Here is a 19,243-nt window from a genome sequence, read left to right on the forward strand (position 1 = left end):
TGTACTCCCACCGCGAATTGCGCCCGCCGTTAAGAGTCGTTTTTGTGGATTATTTGGCATTTAGGTCCCAGGTAACATTATGAAGTTTTAATACGATCAATCGGACCTATTATCAAGTTAGTGTATCAACTTTTGAACGAACTGCGCCCAGTAGTTTCCCAGCAATAAGCTGTTAAGTCGAGACAGACAGACACACACACAGATACACACACAGACACACAATTAAAGTCTGCTGGACCCTCCTACTGCGTACTCGGGGATAACTCAACCAGACGAGCATCAAAACCAACCACACAGTGCACACAATTTAGTTATCACTGCTTGGCATGTTCATGCCTTCATTCCGATTGCCTTGTTGCTGGGTGTAAGAGCTGGAATTGTCAACACCCAGTGTTGTTGCCAGGCCTCGGTCTTCGGTCTCTGACGGATTCCTTTCTGATTTGACCATTGGACCTAGCCTTGTCCGGTCGATGGACCGATAGTTTTTACGTTTTGCTGGTCAACTGACCGATACATATTCGTACAAGGCGGACAAGGTCTGCAATGAATGGAATGGGAGTTGCAAAGTCGGAAAACAAACCCCGATCGAAATGCTCATCTTCGCTACGAGTGAAAATGCACTCGGTACCGAGTCCGTGTTTGTCGTCATTGACACTCGAGGCTGCGTTTACGGAAATAACCGATCCAGCCGGTGTACCTATTTACCGAAAACGGCGCAAACAGCGGAAAGTTCATCAATTTAATACTACGGCATGGTAATGCGAAGATCAGGGAGGATCCCTACATTCGCACACCGGGCACTGTATTGCAAAGGGTAGGCCAGGAATGTCAGGCTCTTTCTCCTCGCAAATACTTTTATTTTTTACTTTTTTAAAATTTGTTAATCTCCTTTAAATGTGTATGTGTTGTTGGAATATGTGTTGGTGAGACATATGTATGCGTATAACCACCAAACAAAAGATATAATGGCTAACATTTTCATAAAATATGTTTTTCTGACATCTAAACATAATAACATCACATACACCGGTACACTTCAATAAATCTATATATGTAGGTCTACTGCTATCTTATAACATCCTGATCGTATTGAATTTTAGAAAACCCGGCATCGTTTCTTTACATAGGTAAACCACACCTAAAGCCTATTTTACCCCCGATCCATCCACTCGCACCCCCAGTCACACGCACACTCATATATATATATATATATATATATATATATATATATATATATATATATATATATATATATATATATATATATATATATATATATATATGCATCCCCGAAGATAGATACACGCATTCTCGTCCGCCCGCTCCCTCCCACCCCCCTCATACATAATATTCACAAACGTCACATATCACTTCACCTCATCTCGACTTATACAATACTCACAATCTTCTAATGTACATTTCATTTTCCATATTTACTAATACTGTACACATTTTTGCAATCAAAATAATGTGATTAATTACCTTATTATTTTGGCATATATTACTAAGTTGATAACCAAACAAAACATCGTGTTCTGAAAGGTGCAGATTTAATCCTGTATTTCTAAAAATATAATGGGCAACATTTTCCCAAAAGCTCGTCAACTTCTCACACTGCCAAAAAAAGTGTTCAACATAATCAATGTGTTTACAGAATGTACATAATTTTGTTTCTCTAATTTTTATTTTATTTAATAATATATTTGTGGGATAAATAGTATGTAATATTTTCCATTGTAACAATCTCAATCTTTCTTCTTTTGTACATTCGCTTGCTAACAGCCAATAACTGTGATCTAGTTTAACCTGATATTTATGTAACCAAAATGTAACAGCGCAAGGCTCGCTCGCTTTAGACTGAACTATCAGCATGGCTTAATTGCGACACTTTCTCGCAGAGGGGTTAATGATCACAGGGTTCCGCGTGTCAAGGTCATTATTGTGTTCGCCTGCTCGCGGGCTGGCTGTGTTTTTGCGAAATGCAAGCGCTCGCACAGCAGTCTTCATTGCGCCGTACTAAAAAAATCTAGAGAGACTGTATCCTATCTTTGTGCACAGCTGGTTAAAAGGAATCATATCTCCGTTAACCCAAATATCTTTCACCGTATCTAAGTGCGCTTCTATCCACTTTTTTTAAAATATAAGCTTTTATTTTTATAAACCACATTTATATTGTTCCACAAACATTGATCGCCAAAGCGATCTTCTCTCTCAAAAATCAATGCTTTATTATGAATCCATTTTAAGAGAACTTCTTTCCAAAAGTTTGATCGAATGCATTCAATACCTTGGAACAGTTTTAGCGGTGTTGTGGCTTTAAAACAAAGTAAATATCTTCCCAATACCTGATAAAGATTTAATGGAATCGTTGTCCACGGTTCATGTTTTCGTTGTTCAAGTTTTGCTGCCTATGTGAGTAAAAAAAGAAGTCTGCATATCGTGGACGTTTATCATGTTAATACCACCTTCTTCCACCACATTACAGAAAAAACATTTCGTTTAACTTTTTCAAAGGCTTTTGAATACTTCCTTTTCCAGAGAAACCTGAACAAAATAGTATTCAACTTATCGAGAACTTTAACAGGGGCAAGAAGCGCCTGCATAACGTAAACAAATTGTGAAACTAAGAAGGACTTAATTATACATAATTTGCTTATATTTCTTCTTGACCATCTGCAAATGATTTGTTTAACCTTTTCAAGTCTTTTGGACCAATTTTCCATAATTTCAGAGGCCGGGAGGTCATTTGTAAAAATAATTCATATTATTTTAACCTGGGTATTCCATTTGATATCGCAATATTTCTCCTGACAGTTTTTACGCGATCCCAACCTTCCTGTCGTGTTTTGTGTGGGTGTCCTATGTTGCAGAGCGCGTTATCTTTTACCTCATTGAAGAAGCGCCGAGCGATCTCTGTCTTTGCCTAATAGAACTATATTTGTAAAAGGCCTAAGCCTAACCTTAGGGCGTTTTTACGTCATGAAGCTTTGTCCTATATAAACTGTCGACATTGACTCAATAGGTCTATCGAATCTGCTGCAGTAGAGAAACAGACTTTATATGCGTGCGCTAATACTCATCGTTAAATTAGAACGTGAACGTATGGACTGAAAATCAATGATGCCAAGTATACCACCACTTCATTTTTCCTGCTTGATCGCAAGCTTGAGTGTTCACAAGAGGGGACCGCCAGCAGTATGTAAGTGTTCAATGCGTATTTGCAATTCATGCCAAACTAGTATGCACTGTGTAAATGTAAGGTAGAAATTACTACATCTATATTGTTCTGGTGTGAGCAGCCGTTGTGTCTGCAAAGGAAAATTGATCGAGTTGTAGGTCAACTGTGTCAACAAACTCTTTCGTTTACTCTTCGTTTATTATTTTATCTAAGTAGTTCCCGAATAAAGTACGTCTGTCTGTGTGATAGTGTTTTTTTGTTGCAATGGGAGTCCTTAATCATTCTGTATTCAAAATGTATGCTTGTGAAGTAAACTCCAATTCTTACAACTAAAAAGGAAATATTCAAGGGTACTATACTGGACATTTTCTAGTTTCTAGAACCACAACATTAGATCTGGCATTTGTAGATCTTTTATGTACCAAGAGGCTGGTTGTTCAGCTGGTTATATCATGGAGAAAATGGTAACCAAAAATAGGTCAAACACACACACACACAAACATTAATACACACACACAAACACACACACACGCACGCACACACAAAATAACACACACATACACACGCACACACACACACACACGCACACACACACACACACACACACACACACAGTGTAATGTTTCACCCGCACACACACACACACACACACACACACACACACACACACACACACACACAAACACACACAGCGGTTACAAACACTTTTATTGTCAATAATTTAGAAACACTGAATACACAACATTACAAAGTAAAGCTGCTTGCCCATATACAAATATACACAACTTCTTTAACATGGAACGTTTTCTATAAGCTATTTAAATATGCAATAACGTCCTCAAAATGCATTATAGTAGACAGACCAAAGCACAAGTGCCATTTCTACAAGGTCCTTCGAAGGTGAAATACATAAAAGGTACAATCGTACAACTGTATCGTATATCAGTCAGTATTTTAGAGGTCGTATTGTGCCTTTTTTTCACCTTGACCAACACTGCACGTTGTGTACTTGGCCGGTTTTCGAGTTTCACAATATCACACACTACTTATTCATAATTCACAAGGATGAACACGAGGCATGTGTGCTTTTAATAGCTTTCGTGTCAGTGTAAATCAAATGGAGAGTGCCACACATACAGAAATGATGACAGAAATACATAATAATTTTTCCATCGGAGAAAATAAAGACAAACAGAAAAAGATAAACACGCAATATATTGTTTTTAACCTAAAGACAGACTTGAACGGAATTCAACAGTACATATTTCTTTGAAGGGGCAACTCGAAGGGGCAACTCGTCTGAGAAAGCTTTCTTTCAAAATATGACCACCAATGAGACGACAAACAGGATAATTGTTTTCACATCCTAAAATTACTGTGGTTGTTACTTCAAGGTGCACGGTGGTTCTAGGGCTTTCAGCCATGCCTCGGGCATCGTCTATTTATACCAAGTTTTATTGACCTTCTTACAAGTTGTCACAAACTGAAATTATTTTTAACAAATAGAGAATACTACATGGCTTGCTGTGTCGTACCAGATTTACACGAGGTTTTTTTTACGTATTGAACTGCGAGAGAAAGCGAGCTGTTCACTATTTGAAAAAGCAATGAGTGTGAATCTGGTACGAAACAGCAAGCCATGTAGTATTCTGTTTATCCTGCATACTGTACTTACGTGTATTTCACTGAAAATGTCCTGCAGTCGAGGCAGCTAAATTGAAGACGCTTGTTTTGGAACCTCGATCTCTTTTAAAGCCCCGTGCAATCTATTACGTCAAAGCAATGAAACGTCACGTATTAGTTATAAAATATCATCGAGGGTAATTAGCGAGCGCAATTTTTTCTTTCTATCATGACATGACCTCATTTACATGATATACACACGTGTGATTTGAACGATTATTATCTCACGAGTGTCTCTCTCACGTATGTAGGATAAATTAACTTTCATCATTGTACGTGCAGGACAGCGGAAGCCTCGATCAGGCTCCGCACGTGAACTTGTTACGTCAAAAGCCTACATTGAAGTCTATTAGTATATGTGGGATAGTTGTGTAAATGTTTTGACTGTTTATATCATTATCTGCGACAAAAAGACAAATTGTTGCTTCAAAAGTGCTCTTCAACACGAAGCACATGATAGTGTATTGCCTAGGATACCTTAGAATGTGTCTTTCAACTTTTGCAAACGAAGAAAATATCAAGCAAGCGGTTAAGAAAAGCTATGCATGTGACGCGATAAAGACTAGTGTTCGTCATCCTGAAAGAAATACCTGTACTTATCTGTACCAGAGACCGTGCTCTTAGGCTTGCTTGGCCAATCACATTATATGAAGTCTTATATCGCGCGCGTATCTCCAGACTCGGACTCAAGGCGCAGGGATCTATTTATGCCGTGTGAGATGGAATTATTTACACAATACATCACGCATTCACATCGACCAGCAGATCGCAGCCATTTCGGCGCATATCCTACTATTCACGGCCTATTATTCCAAGTCACACGGGTATTTTGGTGGACATTGTTTATCTATGCCTATACAATTTTGCCAGGAAAATCGTGGGATCTTTAACGCGCACACCCCAATGTAGTGTACACATGGATCGCTTTAATTCTTTCATCGTGGAAAAGTATGAGGAACTTCTATGGCTTGTACTGGTGTTGATTCACCATGACATAGCTGTCTGCCAAGGGTTTTGAAGGGCAATCAACATTGAAAGTAAGACCGGTATAATGTACGCTGCGCCCTGATAGGCTGCTTAACGTCCTCTAAGGTAACCAGGACATATGGGACATAATGGGTTATACGATAGTAAAAGTGGGGTAGCAGTGGGGGAAAGGGGACTGGAGGATGACGGGATCCGGGGATGTGGTAGTGTTGGGTACACGGCTCGTTCTCGACCTGATAGGGGAAGCACAGTCATGTTCAAATATGTAGGGCCTACGAAGAAAAATAGATCCGTTTAATGAAGGCATACAATAAGTCGGACCCCGTCACACTGACTTGACACTTTATTTGATGGCCTTTCCTTTTTTGGGTAAGAAGACTGAAGCATTGCAGGCTTGCTGTATATATCTGCTTGAGACTTGGTTGGTGATGAGAGACGACAAGACAGCAATCGATAATCAGCTATAAGACGATATATTCAACGGTGAATAAGTGAGAGCACTTCATGTTGAAGGTCTGTATGATGTTGAAATACCTACATTACGCAACGTGCAAGTTGCATAATATCTTTCACGTGAACAACTTTCTCTAGCAAATACAAGGAGAAGAAGTAGCAGAGATAGTACTTAACTCTACAACAACACGATCAGTAAATCGCTGAATCTTGTGAGGCTCTCTTCACGTACGAAGAATATTGGTACTTACAAACACAACCAATATTTCCTGAGGATCAGCAGATGGCCTCACTTCAGGTACGATGGTCACAAAAGCTGTTTATACCATACGCGTGTATTTTGTCATGATGCTTGCGAGTTCTGTGCAAATGTTTCTTAAAGCCACATTCCTTCAGGCCTGTCTTACACTGTGCCGAATATCCTTGCGAATATGAACATGTTGTATTCGGCAAAAAAAGAGGCGAATGGACAGGAAAAAATATTGAAAATTCTAAGTCTTACTGATCATTGCCAATGCATACAAATCCATATACGAATGTCTTGCGGATGTATTACGAACGTTGCGAGTGGCCTTGCGAGTGTTGCGAGTGCTTGCAAACATTTTACGAATAAAACGATTATGCAATTCGCATTGTTCGTAATACTGCTCTTACACTGTGCCGAATTTCCCTTGCGAATAGAATTCACCAATAATTCGTAATGATCGGGACATGGTCGCAAGACATTCGTAAATGTTCTTAACCATTCGCCACCATTCGTTTCTTGTTGCGAATATTAGCAACATGCTCCTAATATTCGCAAGGAATGCATATTCTTCAGTATTCGCAAGCCATTCGTAATCATCGTAAAGGTATTCGTAGCGCTCGCAAGGCATTCGCAATGATCGGTACGCATTCGCAAGCACTCGCAACTATTCTAAGACCTTCGCAAGAAATGTGTATATGAACATGTTGTATTTGGCCCAAAAAAGAGACTAATGGACAGGAAAAATATTGACCATTCGAAGCCTTACGAATCCTTGCGAATGTCTTACGAATGGTTGCGAGTGCTTGCGAATGTCTACTGATCATTGCGAATGCATACGAATCTATATTCGCAAGGATATTCGGCACAGTGTAAGACAGGCATAACGAATGTTTGCGAATGCCTTGCGAGCCTGACGAATACATTGCGATGATTACGAATGTTCGCAAGGATATTCAGCACAGTGTGAGACAGGCATAACGAATGGTTGCGAATGCCTTGCGAGCGTTACGAATACATTGCGATGATTACGAATGTCTTGCGAAATCTTACAAGTACGTTGCAAAAAAGTTAAGAATATGACTTCTTTGCGAATAATTATTAGGAACATGTTGCTATGTTCAAAACAAGAGTCGAATGGTGGCGAATGGTTAAGAACATTTACGAATGTCTTGCGACCATGTCCCGATCATTGTGAATTATTGGACAATTCTATTCACAAGTGCAATTCGGCACAGTGTAAGAGTAGCAACACTTGTAAACAGTTTGGGTCACAGTCTCAGATCTGGACAAGCTTTTGCATGGGATTTGACCATCCCTCAACTTAGTCACACACACAAAATGGACAGTCTGGGTCCGTGCACAGTAGTGTTTCCTGGATTCATTTTATGCCACTGGTGGCTCTTTAAGATGTTTTACTTTAAATCAAACTCACCACAGCAAGCAGGCAGAGGGTTTATTTTTGGTAAGTGTCCAAGCGGAGGGATCGACTCATCCTGTGTAAAAGCCTGGCCACATCTAAGGTGGTGACTCGAACTGTTTCCCGAGAAGGAGTGTGCTTTTAACCAACTTTCTGGTAGACAGAATGTTACCAAGTGTTGGTAGCGGGATCACACTTTACAGCCCGAGGCTGTGTTGTGCATGGTCTTCTGAAAAAGATAGTAAACATCAAAATTATTAAAGCAATGATTTAAACATATTATACTAATAATAAAATCCAACCATTGCAATGAAGGGTATTTGGTTGTTCATTCATAATCTATAGCGCCTTGTGTGAAGATTTTGGTAATAAGGTAACTACTATATCAAAAATTATCATTTTTCAAAATTACAGACGTTATTCAGGCCATGGCTTTATCCAGGTTACATACATGACGTCTCATTTTGTAAAAAAAACCAACCTCAAAATCAAAGAGAGTGTCTTATGGTCAGTTACATAATACAGTGTGACCCACAAAAATGCAACCCTCCAAAATGCTAATTACTTCTACATCTGTTGACCGAATTACTTTCTATTTAGGGGACATAAACTGCAGCATATGCATGACCCTTCCACAAAGTGACAATTCTATAGATCAAATGGTCTGACTTTTGTGCAATTTCGAAAAGAGTGTCCAAGTGTTGCTATCGACTCAACAGAACGTTGTTTGACATTGAGCGGTAGCGATACTTCCTTGATTAAACCCTCCAGACGTTTACCTTTTGGATTATCTGAATGTCTGAGTATAGTGTACACCCCTACACCCCCTAAATCATCAGTGACCTGAAGAAAGCAGTTACAGATAGGCTCAGGGCAATTCCTAGGCAAGAAAGCTTTCGTGCCATTGACATTTTCGGAGTCGGTGTCTGTATTTTGGAACTTATTTTGGAGAAAAGGTAAATGTCGGACCATTGTAGAATGGTCGTGTACGAACTGCATTTAATGCACAATAACTATGAAATTAAGTAGATGTGCAACGCCAAGGCACTGCATACCCCAGCGAAAGACAAACCTCTCTCTCTCTCTCTCTCTCTCTCTCTCTCTCTCTCTCTCTCTCTCTCTCTCTCAAACACACACGAACACACACACACACACACATACACACACACACACACACATACCCCAAGTTACACACGTACACACATACACACTCACTCACACGAACTCACTCACTCTCTCACACACACTTCATACACACAAAACACCCCCCCCCCCATACGCACATATAAACAAACACACATACATACACACATACACTTACGCACACGCACAAACACACACCCACCCACTCTCTCTCTCTCTTATACAAACAGACACACACCCACACACACACACACACTGTACATACGCACGCACACACTTACACACACACATTGACTCACACAAATCTCATACACACAAAACACACACTCATACGCACATACACTGTTGGCCTAGTGGTAAGGCGTCCGCCCCGTGATAGGGAGGTCGTGGGTTAGAACCCAGGCCGGGTCATACCTAAGACTTCAAAATTGGCAATCTAGTGGCTGCCCCGCCTGGCGTCTGGCATTATGGGGTTAGTGCTAGGACTGGTTGGTCCGGTGTCAGAATAATGTGACTGGGTGAGACTTCTGCCTTGTGTGTGGCGCACGTTATATCTCAAAGCAGCACCGCCCTGATAATTATGGCCCTTCGTGGTCGGCTGGGCAAACAAACACATATATATACACACTCATACACACACAAACATACACACAAACTCATGCACATACACATTCACACACACACTCTTTCTCCCTCTCTCTCAGTCTCAGTCTTTCTTACACACACACACACACACACACACACACACACACACACACACACACACACACACACACACACACACACACACGAGTACAGACTCATGCACGCGCACAAACACACACACACACACATACACACACACACACACACACACACTAACACTAACACATGTGCACAAAATGAACACACATACCTAAAGTGTGGATGGTTACCTAAGAGGCGGCACTGGGTGTAGTGCCTTTCTAGTGCACTTGCACTACAACAGCACTGGGTGCAGTACTCGCTCCGGCATCGAAGAATTTTGCACTAAAAAATGCACAAAATTTGACCTATTTCGTCGCCTATAGAGGACGGAAAGAATGTCATTTTGAACATTGTTATGACATTCTTTCCGTCAAAAAAGTCAATTTAACGGTGTTAAATGAAGCGACCATCCACACAATTAGGTTCCCATCCAGAGTTTAGGTTGCCATCCACGTGTGGATGGTTGCCTTATGGTGATTTAGGCAACCAAACCTGTGGAAACGGGGGTACACACACACACACACACACACACACACACACACACCGCGCGAGAGAGAAAGACGACAGGGAGGCATGACGTCATGATGCATTAATTGACGTCAAAGACTTTTGACCGTGACGTAATCTTCTTACGCGAGCTTTATCCATAGTCTTGAACAACCACACACAAATAGACTTGGAAACTACAGATTTTCTACCGGGTCCAAAGCGGACTTGGGTGGCATTTGCTCAAAAAATGGGGGCGCCTATTGCACCCACCGTATTTTTGTTAGTATGGTCCCAACTTTTGGTGAACTTCCATCTTCAACTGTAGCCCGCAGCCGGGCACAAAGAATCCTTCTTTATCATGTATTATCGGTATGAATTTCTCAAGTCGATTACACTACAGCAGCGTTCGTGGGATATTACCCGCTATTACGAGCTAGTCGTGTGACAGAGAGTTTTCTTGCACACGAAACTGTAGATGTTTCACGACGGCTTTAGCCAGGAGTGAAACAGCAGCAGTCGAGTGTGCAAGAAAACTCTCTGTCACACGACTAGCTCGTAATGGCGATTATGTCTCACAGCTTCAACAGAGGAGAGAACAAACACGTTTTGCGTACTCACGCTTGATAAACCTAAACACAGGAGCAGCCATTGTGGAGAGATCTACTTTTTGACGAAAGTGACCGAACAATTATAAATGACGTCTCGGAATATGTGAATGACGACACAGTCATCGTCACAGTCTGTATCTTTTGAAGCATCGCAATCTTCATGACGTCTTTCTGTGTCTGCATCCGCGAAATGTTTGTTCTTTCCGGGATCTTTGTCATCTATGTTCACAACTCTGTCCTTATAGTGTCAGACTAACAGACCTCCTGAGCGAGCCACTTTCCAAGGGCAGCTAAATTCGCTTATGGAAACAGTACTGTCGTCTGGGATGCCGTTTTCAGTATTCTGAGCGTTGAAGAATTTGTAAAGGGAAGAAACGATAACAGCAGGAGAAATAAAAATCGTGTGTGCATTTTGGGGTTTTTGGGGGGACGATTTCGAGTTTGAATCCGTTCTTGCACATGCTCCAAAGCGTGTAACATACAATCTTGCACACGTTTGCTTTTGTAGTGGCAAAGAAGGAAAGCGTGTGACATATTTGCTTAACTCAAATGACTGGAAAAAGTAACCCCTTCGTTGTAAAGTTACACTTGCGAAATGCGTCAATAACCAGAACGCATTCATCATTGGGAAATGCCCTGATCCTGTCTGTAATTGTTGTATTCAAGTCACTGATAGTCTAATGTTGATTAAGGTATACTATGTCATTCGAATTACCCCAAAGGTAACAATTCTGGAGGGCTTAAATCTGGTTAGGTGGGCTACCGGCTTAAATTTCAAACCTCGTACTGTTGAGTCGATCGCCTAATTTAGCAACGTTTTTTGAAATTGCACTAAAGTCAGACAATTTATTCTTAAAAAAGTGCCCCCCCCCCCTCCAACCCCCCTCTCCCCGCACCCCCCTTGCCAAGAAAAAAATTTTCTTTTTTACTTGGGAATTTGGTAAGATGATTCCGTCCCCCCCCCCCCCCCCCCCGGGGGGGTCTTGCCCATCCCCCCCCCCCACCTCCGTATTCCTCAAGCAGTCTCGGGCGCGCTCTCGATTTACACTTTTGAATGCTAAGTACACCCCAACCCCCACTGCCTTAGAAACTTACTGATGTGCCCCTGAGAAGCTACAGAATTCAAGCAAATGCGGACATTCTTTGAAATTAGAACGTCCCAGTGAGGTGTTGTTGCTTTTTCCTGGAATATGGTGGCGTGATACGCAAAACTTCTGACGATGAATGCTTAAAGAAAATAACAGAAATACGGTGAGCTGCTTTAGAAAGGAGTCTCTGTAAATGACAATAATACCTCCACATGAGGGACGAAGGGGGGTGGGGGGGGGGGGGGGGTGGCTGAACGTTATACTTACCTTCTTGGTATCTAAAGCCTTCTTTTTCTGACAATGATTTTATTCCTGCGATAGTGTCGAGGAACACAACACTAATGTTGGGTAAAAAAAAAAAAAAAGTAAAACAAGCCCACATAATTTCTCTGAAGGTTTTGGGTCGGGCTGTTTGGACGAACAGGTAAATCCTGTTAACAAGTCACGTTCGCGTTGGTATCATGTTTCAAGTCACTTTTAACCAGCTGCTAATGGTAGAGGACCATAGCGTCCTTTTGTTGTTAAGATCGCCATGTCGAGGACATAATGAACTTTCTGCATGTGTAATGTATTGCTACAGCTTGCCAATATGTTTAAAATGAATGTGACCTGTGCGTTCATGAAAAGAAAATACGTTAGTTCGTGGTTGCCTACCGGATAAAGTCTTCTTACTTTCAGCGTACACATAAGAAAAACCAGGACAAAAAGAAATCTGCAGAAATACATACGTCCAATGTGTTACTTATTCTTGCTGGACATTTAACGAAGGAATCCATATAGCCTGCGGTCGTGAAAAGTGGTTCAGAAAATGAAACTTCGAATTCAAATGAAGCCCCGCCGCCTTGAAGCCCATGGAGCATTGATTCGTTAGTTGAGGTATTGTCGATTTACTTGGCATGGCATGCGGTAAATGTCATTTCAACTTTCGGTTTCTTTTCAATGGCCTGGAAAGTAAACCAAAAGTGAAAGCAGTTCGTCAGTTCTACGTGCAAGCCAAGAGAGCAAATTTGTTAATGCCGTGCACAAATAGCCAGACATTGTGACCCTTCTCCTTTGTCTAGCCCTGGGTTTTTGAGACAAGAACCAGCAATAAGCAAATAAACAAATAAACAAACAAACACAGAACTGTAATTTGAGGTAGCGAGGTTTTACCTGATGCAGCATTAGGGAAATTGTTGCCATCTTACTTTCAGTTTCTCTTGCCGAAAATTACTATTCTGAAAGTAAATCCAAAAGTAGTCGAAAATAGTTCTGGCTAAGATTTGCTGACAGACATCAACCGGGCAAGCTCTACAACGTGTAACTAGACGTCACAAATCTGTTACCTCCAGTGTCTCCATTCAAATGCACGGTAATGTTCCTACTTTTTCTTGACTGTCTGTTCTGTATACTTTAAGGTTATGGCTGTTGTTTGTAACTAAGCTAATCGTTCTAATTAATCGCAACATTTTGTTCTGTGCCACGTGCAAGCAAAGTTGAACGAACAATCTGGATTTGTTTGTGTCAGTCTGAGAAATGCTGGGCCAGGTAGTTGAGGGCAGTGTTTTGGGTAAGTCAGATAGACAATCAGTTATAGAGAATAACATATATGATTACTGACTCGGAGTTGTTGACACTGGCTTTGCAGAACAACATACAAATGACATTTAGGGCAAACACTTTATGCTGGTACTCTTATCAGTACTTGGATAACTGTTAACCACACATTAATCATATGCACAGAGATGACGAGGGATATATGTACGTGTATGAGCCGAAAGGGGGGGGGGGGGTGGGGTGGCGGGAGGTGGTCGCAATAGTGAACCCTAATACTTGCTGTCCATTATTTCACTCGTGGTTAACTTTGAAATAGACGGGGTTTGGGTGACTTTTAAAGTGTACTGCATCAAGCAATACATACATACATGCATTTTATTTCTTGACTAGAACGTCCCTTCAACCAATTTTGCTCTTCAGGACCGAATAAATTTTGTTTCCTTTTTAAAGATTTAAAAAATTGCAAATCATTGCAGCCACTTTTCTGCGTGTTTGCCCAGCACCAGAGAACACGATTTGTATTTAGAGGGGTCTGTCGATCGTACGATTTTGTCAAAATGCACTCAAATAGCATGAGCATAGCCGTTGCAAGCAGCATTTGTGCATTTGTCCTACCTTGACGGTCATAAAGCAACGTAATTGTGCTTATTGTCAGCTACCAAGATTTAAACTGTGTAACCGGTATATCTAATTCAGTCATTTTATTAGGAAAAAATATGTAGGGTTGTCCTTTTCAGCTTCTTGGCAAGATCGGTCAGCATTATATGTGCGGGTGAAGTTACGTATGCACTATAAATGTGTGCTCTTCCTGGACCATGTACAGATTCTGATGAAAGTAAACGCCCATATATATAACAGGGGTTCATGGTGGGACAGAATGATCCTGGGGCTGTGTAGAAACCGAGTCCTTATCGCGACTGCCAAGATTTCCACCAATCAGTTCTTTTCAATCAGTGTTCAGACACACTTTATTTCCTATCAAGTTTTTGATCGTGACTGCCCAATTTGTTTACATCAATGAGCTCTATTCTGTTGAAATCCAGATGCAACATATGTTTATTATTTAATTTAGTTCTGAACATCCTGTTTGCCTTTTGGAGTTGTTGAAAAAGATGGGTTGTGGCAGCCTTCTCTATATCAACTGAATACTTGCGAAACGGAAGATGTGTCATTGAAACATGTATGAGTCTAAACTGTGTGTATTTAGATATAGAGTAGACAAAACAGGGCACCAAAAGAGCGCTGGTAGAAAGCAGAGGACAAGACTGCAAGAGGGTGAAAGCGTCAGTATAATTTGCGCATTGCGATTGACAGTAGCAAGACACTCGTTTAAATTACCTTACATACGCACTACTTTAAAGCCATCACGAGATGAAACGGCAACAAGTCGCGAAAGGCGAAATTAATACATTTAGTCAAGCTGTGGAACTCACAGAATGAAACTGAACGCACTGCATTTTTTCACAATGACCGTAGTCCGCCGCTTGTGCAAAACGGAGTGAAACTGACGAGCCTGTTCAGCGCGGTAGTGGTTTCGCTGTGCTGCATAGCACGCTTTTCTGTACCTCTCTTCGTTTTAACTTTCTGAGCGTGTTTTTAATCCAAACATATCATATCTATATGTTTTTGGAATCAGGAACCGACAAGGCATACGATGAAATTGTTTTTAAATCGATTTCGGAAATTTTATTTTGATCATAATTTTTATATTTTTAATTTTCAGAGCTTGTTTTTAATCCAAATATAACATATTTACATGTTTTTGGAATCAGGAAATGATGTAGAATAAGATGAACGTAAATTTGGATCGTTTTATATAAGAAAATTATTACAATTTTCAGATTTTTAATGACCAAAGTCATTAATTAATTTTTAAGCCACCAAGCTGAAATGCAATACCGAAGTCCGGCCTTCGTCGAAGATTGCTTTACAAAAATTTCAATCAATTTGATTGAAAAATGAGGGTGTGACAGTGCCGCCTCAACTTTTACAAAAAGCCGGATATGACGTCATCAAAAGTATTTATCGAAAAAATGAAAAAAAAAGCGTTCGGGGATATCATTCCCAGGAACTCTCATGTAAAATTTCATAAAGATCGGTCCAGTAGTTTGGTCTGAATCGCTCTACACACACACACGCACAGACAGACACACACACATACACCACGGCCCTCGCCTCGATTTCCCCTCTGTGTTAAAACATTTAGTCAAAACTTGACTAAATGTAAAAAGGACGTATTTCTTTTGCTTCTCTTTGACTAATGAAGCTTGGTGCGCTTGAATTACACAAAGTTCTATGAGGCTTTTAATAGCTATTGCGTACCATTTGGTCTTTTTTGGGCAGTTTGCCATTGGGGTACTTACAACTTCTTGTGTACGCAGTAAAATAAGATAACAATAACAAAAATATATGGGACGTAAACACATCAAAAAACTAAAATAAGAATATTATTCTCTTAGCTCTTGTTTGCCATTCCTGAATAAGGCATGACGTCGAAACCGGTCTAGCTTCGTGTGTGTGTGTGTGTGTGTGTGTGTGTGTGTGTGTGTGTGTGTGTGTGTGTGTGTGTGTGTGTGTGTGTGTGTGTGTGTGAATGTGTATTTACGCCCTTGATGAGTATATACTACGTATATATTTTATTCTAGTGCGTATATATCTCGGTAAATGGGTTTTTTTCCCATTGTAATTTTATTAAGTCTAGTCATTCTTACATATACGCAGTCTGTCGATCAATATATGTTTTGCATCTTATTGGTGTGCTCGGAGCTGGCTCCGCAAGCCCAGTCTGGAGGTGCAAAGTCTGGGGCACAGGAATTACTATTGTTCTCCTCACTGCCTGTGTTACGCTGTGGCATTGTTTTTTGGCAGCGTCAAAAGTCTCTGACAGCTAGCAGACCTCCTCCGAGTTGGCAGACGCTTGACAGACTAGGGCTCCCCAGCGCGATCGGTGCCTGGCATACCCCTCTATAGCTCCTCAGGTTTGACGTTGCCATTGATAGTAAGCACGAAACAGCATATGTTCAGCAGTCTCCCAAGCTCAACAACAGGTAAGTTTAATTAATCACCGGAAGAAACTGTTCTGCCGGCAATGTTATTTGTGTGTGTGTGTGGCGGTACCGTGCATGTTGAGTCGTCATTTATTGTTTTTATATTTAGTCAAGTTTTGACTAAATATTTTAACATCGAGGGGGAATCGAAACGAGGGTCGTGGTGTATGTGCGTGTGTGTGTGCGTGCGTGTGTGTGTGTGTGTAGAGCGATTCAGACTAAACTACTGGACCGATCTTTATGAAATTTGACATGAGAGTTCCTGGGTATGAAATCCCCGAACGTTTTTTTCATTTTTTGGATAAATGTCTTTGATGACGTCATATCCGGCTTTTCGTGAAAGTTGAGGCGGCACTGTCACGCCCTCATTTTTCAACCAAATTGGTTGAAATTTTGGTCAAGTAATCTTCGACGAAGCCCGGACTTCGGTATTGCATTTCAGCTTGGTGGCTTAAAAATTAATTAATGACCTTGGTCATTAAAAATCTGAAAATTGTAAAAAAAAAAAATAAAAAAAAAATTATAAAACGATCCAAATTTACGTTCATCTTATTCTCCATCATTTGCTGATTCCAAAAACATATAAATATGTTATATTCGGATTAAAAACAAGCTCTGAAAATTAAATATATAAAAATTATTATCAAAATTTTTTTTTCGAAATCAATTTAAAAACACTTTCATCTTATTCCTTGTCGGTTCCTGATTCCAAAAATATATAGATATGATATGTTTGGATTAAAAACACGCTCAGAAAGTTAAAACGAAGAGAGGTACAGGAAAGCGTGCTATCCTTCTCAGCGCAACGAATACCCCGCTCTTCTTGTCAATTCCACGGGCACTGCCTTTGCCACGGGCGGTGGAGTGACGATGTTACGAGTACGGTCTTGCTGCGTTGCGTTGCGTTCAGTTTCATTCTGTGAGTTCGACAGCTACTTGACTAAATATTGTATTTTCGCCTTATGCGACTTGTTTGTATTGTTTACACCTGCTCTTTTCCATTTCCGACTATTCGTTGAACGAGTCCCTTAAGCTAACGTTTTTTCTAAGATAAGAACAACCGAAATTAATGCAAAATTTATGGAAAACTGGAAGTCTATTAATTCTTACCTGCCGGTTGAAAGCAAAATGAACAGACTGATCGAGTTATCTTACTCTGGCAAGCTAGACTGTATTTCTTGTCTTTTTTGTGTGTGTTGTTTCAATAACGAATAAGAGGAACTCGTAGAATAGCGCTTCATCTGTGAACGTTTGCACATCACTTATGCAATGCTGCTGAAAGAGGATTCCCGCTAAGTATTGATTAAACGAGCCTGAGACTAGGTTTGCGAACAAAAATGGGGACTTGAAGCTTCATCAGCAGTCTTCATCGCGTTGCAGCAAAACAGAGAATTCCCGCTAGGTATTTTTGGAACCCTGAAAGTTTTTGCGATCAAACAGTCAGTAGAAAAAAAGGGAGATGAGATGATTTTTGTAGTGGGGTATAGGAGTAAATGCACAGGGAGGGAGAGAGACTGAGAGGGAGGAGGGAGAGAGATAGAGAGAGTGTGTGTGTATGTGTGTGTGTGTGTGTGTGTGTGCAGCGGAGTGCTCCTTCAGAATTGAGCAGTCGCCGGCTGAAAAGTATTTTCAAGTGATGCACTCAGTGCATCGTTGGGAACAGTTATTCTCACAACACTCCTAGTATAACTTGAAGTGCAACTTGTTTGCATCTTCCTTCTTTTCTTGTATTGAAGAAATGATGTCTTCTGCACTATGGTTTTGAGCTAATATATTTGTGTGTTATCTAAGACGCCATTTTGAGAAGGTTTCCTTGCGAATTTAAAATCAAAGCAACTTTTGCTGTGCTGTGATAGACGATTTTTGGAAATAACTCTTTCGGGTTTGTATGGATTGTAAATGAGTGTCAAATATCCACATGTGCTTCCTGTGGTTCCTGCACACGTGTTTGAGACACACACATCGCTAGTGACTGGGCTTTTATGTCACGTTCGAATAATGTCACGTGGCGGTGAGCTGCGGATTCACACCTGCAATCATTATGACTCGAAATGAACTCATCCGTAACTATGCTAATTGCTTAAATAAATGCGAATAGGGAAACGGCTTGCGTAATTAAACTCTTCTCAGTCTTTCAGTATGCCGAATCGGTTCATCGTATATGTTTTCTGTGCTGGCGTTTGTAAATCATACCTTTTTGTACGCACGAATCGGGCCGTGCGCATTTAGGTAACACGCTGTTATCACGGTCAAAAAGGTAGGACGAAGCCAACAAAGGAACTTCAAGTTAATGTACAGTCTGCAATAGTCACAGCGTTCCACATGTGAGTTACTGGTCGTTAGAATTTTTTTTAACGCTAGTTCCGATCTCGTGAGTGGTGACATCTGTCCCAACCGCCAACCGAAAAGGTGATTTAAGACAGCTCATATTGCGGGAGGGGGAGGGGGGAGGGGGGTATGCCAAGAACATAAAGGCAGTATGCTAAAAAGAAGTGATATGGTATGTCTGGCATACGAGCAAAGTGTGGATGTGTGACGCACTACGTCTGGCCGATGGTGGATTTGATTCAGAAAAGATACTCGTTCCATTTGTTCTTTCTACTACAAGTAGTTTTCTGCTTTGTCGAACACAGTAATGCGG

General features: G+C 40.8%; 1 long non-coding RNA gene across 1 annotated transcript; it reads right to left on the minus strand.

The window, feature by feature from the left end:
* Nucleotides 1-3,875: 3,875 nt before the first annotated feature.
* On the minus strand, nucleotides 3,876-12,959 carry LOC138961709 (uncharacterized). The gene is made up of 3 exons (XR_011454286.1): nucleotides 12,748-12,959; nucleotides 7,981-8,194; nucleotides 3,876-4,944 (listed from the first exon to the last, which is right to left on the minus strand). It is a non-coding gene; the product is annotated as an uncharacterized lncRNA (long non-coding RNA).
* Nucleotides 12,960-19,243: the final 6,284 nt, after the last annotated feature.

This window comes from Littorina saxatilis, linkage group LG3 (genome assembly GCF_037325665.1).
Source record: "Littorina saxatilis isolate snail1 linkage group LG3, US_GU_Lsax_2.0, whole genome shotgun sequence".
Lineage (NCBI taxonomy): Eukaryota > Metazoa > Mollusca > Gastropoda > Littorinimorpha > Littorinidae > Littorina > Littorina saxatilis.